The 6,000-nt window shown below is 43.9% G+C and overlaps 1 protein-coding gene across 3 annotated transcripts in view; it reads left to right on the top strand.

Annotated features, from left to right (window-relative positions):
* The first annotated feature begins 2,498 nt into the window (after positions 1–2,498).
* CAP2 (cyclase associated actin cytoskeleton regulatory protein 2) overlaps positions 2,499–6,000 on the top strand; it is a 164,795-nt gene continuing 161,293 nt past the window's right edge. For 2 of the 3 annotated variants that reach the window (XM_023209801.2, XM_023209803.2), the window contains exon 1: positions 2,624–2,865. The gene's annotated coding sequence lies outside the window, so the exon portion shown is untranslated. Of the gene's footprint in view, positions 2,866–6,000 lie in introns of all 3 variants that reach the window. The other variant, XM_023209800.2, reaches the window with a different exon arrangement.

Raw genomic sequence — 6,000 nt, 5'->3', positions numbered from 1 at the left:
CAGGGCAAAGGAGATGATGGGAGAAATTTTGAGATAGAGGGGAGAAAAGTTGAAGGAGTAGAAGTTAACACAGTTATCAGCCTCCTTGTTTAGCACATCATGAGATCATCAGCTAAGGAGACAGGCAGGTTTGGGCTGGAATCTCAAGGGGAATTGAAAAGATTTTAAAAAGCCCGGCTACTGTCCACTTCTTTCCAATTCCACTACCTTCTGACCTAATCCTGTGAAAGAAAATGTTATCAACAAACATGTAGTCAATGATCTTCATGTGTCTGGCCTGAGAAAACAGCCATTAACGAAACAGACCTAATCCCTACTTTATTGGAATGTATAGGTCTAGTTGGAAAATATGGACAATAAGTATCAAAGAGTTGTGAGGAAGAAGCGTTCACTGGGGGCTAGTCCTTCTGGGGAGACATCATATAGCAGACCCATACTATGATAGACAGGGCTAGTTAAGAGAAGAGTTCAGGCTTCAAGGTGAGGCTCATTACTTTCCCCTCCAGACTAGCTAATTATTTCTTAGTGGAGTTCCCGGCCTCCTGTCTCTTTCCAGTCGTCTATATCACCACCAAATTAACCATTGTTATCATGACTATGCTCAAAATGGTCAATAGGGCCGGGCGCGTTGGCTCAAGCCTGTAATCCCAGCACTTTGGGAGGCCGAGACGGGTGGATCACGAGGTCAGGAGATCGAGACCATCCTGGCTAACACGGTGAAACCCCGTCTCTACTAAAAAAATACAAAAAACTAGCCGGGCGCGGTGGCGGGCGCCTGTAGTCCCAGCTACTCAGGAGGCTGAAGCAGGAGAATGGCGTGAATCCCGGGAGGAGGAGCTTGCAGTGAGTGGATATCGCGCCACTACACTCCAGCGCTCCAGCCTGGGTGACAGCGTGAGACTCTGTCTCAAAAAAAAAAAAAAAAAGTCAATAGTCCCCCAGTGCCTACTATTTAAGCTTCAAACATTTTAGGCTAAGATTGAAGGCATCTACCAGCCAGGGCCTAACCTTCCTTCCATAGCTGGCTTCCACAACGTTCCATTCCAGCTAAACTCAGACTATCCTTCCTACATGCCATCCTTTATTACCTCTCCACTTTTGTCCCTGCCCATCATCTTGAGGGTTTTTCCTCCACGATCCACTCTTAATGTCTCATTTCCTCATGAAGACTCAACTCTCATGTCCATCAGAAAGTGTTCCCTGATCCCCAGTCTAGAAGCAACCTCTCTCTCCTGAACATCCATGGAAATTTGTTAATACCTCTTTTAGAATTTTTTTAATGACATTCCTTGAACTGAGGTTATTTTTATACTCTTCACATCTTCCTATTATATTATCAACCTAAAGACAGGATTTGTGGCTCATCCACTCTTACACTCCATAATACTTTATACTCCAATAAAAAACAGATTTAGCTAAGGAAATACTCTGCTAATGTTTGTTGAAGTTAGTGCTAAAAAAAAAGTCATATCGAATGGATGCTTGGAACTTCCCTGTGATCCTGCACGCATTGATTCTTATGGATATATATTTTTTCTGCATTTCTGGAACACAAATGTTCTAAATGCATACATACTTCATCCATCCATCCATTCATTATTTAATATACACATGTTGAATGCTGGCCATATGCAAGGTATCCACAGGATAGGGAGGGTGCTGGCTCTGGCTTTATGCAGTGTACTCACTCATTGATCAGTGTTTGTCATTTTGTTTCCCTTCTTTCCAGACAAAAGGAAGCAAAGAGTCACTGCACCTCATTACTGTCAGCAGAGAGCAATGTGTAATTGGAATGACCTTTGTATAAGTGGTGACCTATGGGGTCAGAATAAGCCTTATAATGTACAGAACCAAATTATGTGCAATTTAAAAATCGACAGAGAATACTGGCCTTTTAGAAATTCATCTCACATTTATTGTTTGGAGATTTTGCTTTCAGAAGATGTCAATTACATTTCCCCTCTTTTTTTCTCTTCTCTGCAATTATTTTCCTGGCATTCATTCAATAAAGAGTTTCAAGTCACTTTTTTAGATTGAAATCAACTTTGATGAAAATTGAAAATCAATGCTTTCCTTCTAATGACGTTAAGAGAAAAGCCTCCAATTTTGTAATTATAATCAATATATAAAGGGGAAGTGGCCGCAAATATACTGAACATCTTAAGAAGTCGAGTGGGTTTGATTAATTTTTAAATAATCAGGACATTTTAAAAGTTGCTGTTTATAAAATACTTTTTAAAAATGTTATTATTACACGCACTATGAGTACACCCAGTCTTGATGCCTCGTTAAAGCGTTAGCTGTGTAGCTCCTCCTCCCTGAGCCTTTCTCCTCATATTGGGTTTGGGGACACACATGCCGTCTCTGTATTTCTGAGGATCCATTACCCATTTCTCTGCACAAGTCTTCGGGGATCCGATCTATCTGTGCCTCCTTCAGCCAGGAGCCTCCGGATCTTTCCAGACTTCTTTGCAGTACTGCCTCATGTACTGAATCCATTTCTCTCATAGCCTGGCGCTTGGCAGGCAGGCTGGCGTTCCCTGGCTCTGCCTTCCCCATCTCCCTGTCTTTTCTCCCACGGCCCATCTGCCCCTCCTTTCCTCCACCCCCTTCTCCTCTCTGCTCCCCTTTATTTCCAGTCCCCACCCGCGTGGCTTTGCTCTCCCTCTCCCCGCTCAGCTCTTCTGTATTTGGAGCTCCGGAAGCTGCCGGCGACTCTCCCCTGGAGCAGCGTGACTGACACCGGCTCCTATTCAGCTGGGAGGAGGGAGAGGGGAGGAGAAGGGGAGGGCCGCGGGAGGAGGGTGCGAGTGGCCGACCACGGATTTGCATTGCCGAGGACGGGACCCCAGGGCAGCGAAGCAGGTAATCCTGCAGCGGTCGAGGCCAGGCGAGGCGGGGAGGGGTCGGGGTGCAGGTGCGGGGGGCGCCTGGCGGCGGGCGCTGGCAAGTTGCGTCCGATGGGTAGGGTGGAGAAGCGGCCGGTACGCGGTGGCGGTGGCGGCAGCGCGCGGGGAATAAAGGCGGCGCGGGGGCCGGGGCGCGGGGACCGGAGCGCGGGACGCGGGGACTGGGGCGCGGGCGCGGGCGGACTCCCATCTGGGTCAGCGGAGCGGCGCGCCCTGCCCCCGCCTCCTCAGCTCCGGCGTCCTGGCCGCTCGGAAGGCGGGGTGCGGGCGGGAGCGGCCCGGGGTTGGCGGGCGGCCGCGGCCTCCCCACCCAGCGCCACCGCCCGCCCCGCCGCTCTAACTTTGGGGGGTCTCGTCCGCCCGGCCGTGAGTCTTCCAGGGGGGTGGGGGTGGGAGTCATTGCGCCGGCTCTGACCAGAGCCACCTCGATCAGAAAGTGCTGGAAAGAAGCAGACCTGGCTTCCCCTCTGCAGAACCTGACTTGAGGCGATGAGTCACTTCTGAAAAATGCAGAGGCAACTGAGACTGGGGGAACGGCTCGGAAAAACGGCACCCGCCGCTGGCTCTCTGACTGCTTTGGGTAGAGGGGTGTTCATGGAAGTAGCCACCCTATCATCACTTTTAGGGCCAAAAATCAACCTGCAGATGGCCTTTTCTTTATTCTCATCAGAGTGGTGTTCGCTGCAAGTTGTAGCAATATTTGAATGGATACATTCTTTAAAATGAGTATGTATGGGTTACTGCATTTAGGAAATTGAACCAGGACTAGGTCCAAACAGCCATAGTGGAGATGAACACTTGGTAAGGAGATCTGGGACCTTTGGTTTTATAGTCACGGAAATACAGAAGCTTCTGGGACTTGAGCACTGTAGTTTACTGAGTACTCCTATTTCTTTACTGCTTCTGTAGATTTCATTTAAGCAATGTTCCTTAGAATTCTTGGTAAACTATCTAAGCCCACTTAGTGTAAAATTACAACGGTAGAGTGAACTTTAGAGAATTGGATTGATCGTTACTAGCGTCTAATTAGACTGCAAGCCTCTCGAGAGCAAGGATGGGTGGTTTGATAGTTCCTACAGCACCAAACAGTATTTGGCTCACAGCATGTAATGGATGGACAATAAAAGTGTGTAAAATAGTTAATTCAGTACCTTAAGTGTAGATGGAGCATGACTTCTTGAATATACTGCATATTTTGCAAGGAAAGGCGACTTCTTCTTGAATGCCGAAATTTAAAAAAATTCTTAATAACATTACAATCGAAGTGTCATATAAATACTTCTTAAGGATAAAGAGTAAAAGAAGTTACCTATCAGGAATCAGGAAAGTGATTATCAAGGTGGTCTTTGCTAGTAGGAAGTAGGTTTTTGTTCCCCATCGTTAATGTGAGAAGTAATTTAATTTGTTGATACAGGATAGGGTTTCTTAAACCTTTGAGTTAAGAGCTAGATAGTAAACATGTAGGTTGTGCAAGCTGTATGGTCTCTTTAGCAACTACTCAGTTCCACGGTTATAGTTTGAAAGCAGCTAAAGACAATACCTGTAGGTTGTGTTTCACTTTATATACAGACATTGAACCTTGAACTTTTAACCAGTAACAAAATATTCTGTTTTATTTTTCTAGGTATTAAAAAATGTAAAAACTATTCTTAGCTTGAGGGAGGAGTAGAAAACACAAAAGAGAGAGGGGAATGGATTTGTCCTTCTAGTAGTAGTTTGCTACTCCCACTGCTTGACTCTGTGCTGGAATCAGAGCATTCCTTTTGAAAGGAATAATGGGCCACATTCTCTTGAGTGCCTGTTACAGCTTGGTAGTTAAGTTAAATACCCTCCAGAAAAGCATTAACTTATTTTGAGCATTATGGTGTTTTGTTTTGAATATTTCCTAACATCTTTATGCATGAGGTTTGTTTTGTTTTTAATTTATTATGTAACATTTTATACGTAAAAATAATATGCTCAGTCTAGGTAAGTTATGAACATTATAGTCAACTGAACACTTGTGAACCCATCAGTAGGTTTGTAAACTAGGGCTTAAGAACTAGACAGTTGTGAAAAGATAGCTCATAGAATGGGAGGAAATATTTAGGAATCGTGTATCTGATAAGGGACTTGTATCCACAACATATAAAGAGTTCTTACAACTCAATAATAAAAAGAAAAATAATCCAATTAAAAAATGGGCAAAGGAGCTGAATAGCTATCTACAGAGAAGATATACAAATGGCTAATAAACCCATGAAAAGATGCTCAACATCATTATTCATCAGGGGAATGCAAATCAAAACCATGATGGGATACCACTTTATACTCACCAGCATGGCTGTAATCAAAAAGTCAGATAATAACAAATGCTGGTGAGGATGTGGAGGAATTGGAACCTTCGTACACTGCTGATGGGAATATAAGATGGTGCCCTCACTTTAGAAAAGTTTGGCAGTTCTTCACATTAAACATAGAGCTACCGTATGACCTAGCAATTCCATTGTAAATATATGTCCAGGAGAAATTAAAACATATGCTCACAAAAAACCTGTACACAGATGTTGACAGCAACACCATTCATAATAACCAAGAGGTGGAAACAAACCAAATGACTATCAGTTGATCAGTGGATAAATAAAAGGTGGTATATGCATTCAGTGAGATATCATTTGGCCATAAAAAGGAATGGAGTACTGATGCAAGCTACAACATGGATGAATCTTGAAAACATTATGCTAAGTGAAAGAAGCCAGTCAAAATATCACATACTGTATGATCTAGTCATATGAAAACGTCCAGACCAAGGAAATGTATAGAGCTGGAAAGTAGATTTTTTTGTTGCTTAGGGCTGAAGGGGTTGGAGGTGGGTTGGGTAGGGAAGTGATAGATAAAGGTCACAGGGTTTCCTTTTCAAGCTGCAACATGAAAATATCCTCTAATTGACTGTAGTGATAGTTGCACATATCTGTAAATACACTAAAAACCATTGATTTGTACACCTTAAATGGGTGAATTGTGTGGTATGTGAATTACATCTCAATAAAATTGTTAAAGAAAATAAACAGAACACTGGGGGAGGAAGTACTGGATTGTTAGCATCCAGTTG

The sequence above is a fragment of the Piliocolobus tephrosceles genome, chromosome 5 (assembly GCF_002776525.5).
Source record: "Piliocolobus tephrosceles isolate RC106 chromosome 5, ASM277652v3, whole genome shotgun sequence".
Lineage (NCBI taxonomy): Eukaryota > Metazoa > Chordata > Mammalia > Primates > Cercopithecidae > Piliocolobus > Piliocolobus tephrosceles.
Note: the sequence above shows the minus strand (reverse complement) of the source record. Positions and strands in the feature narration are given on the sequence as shown.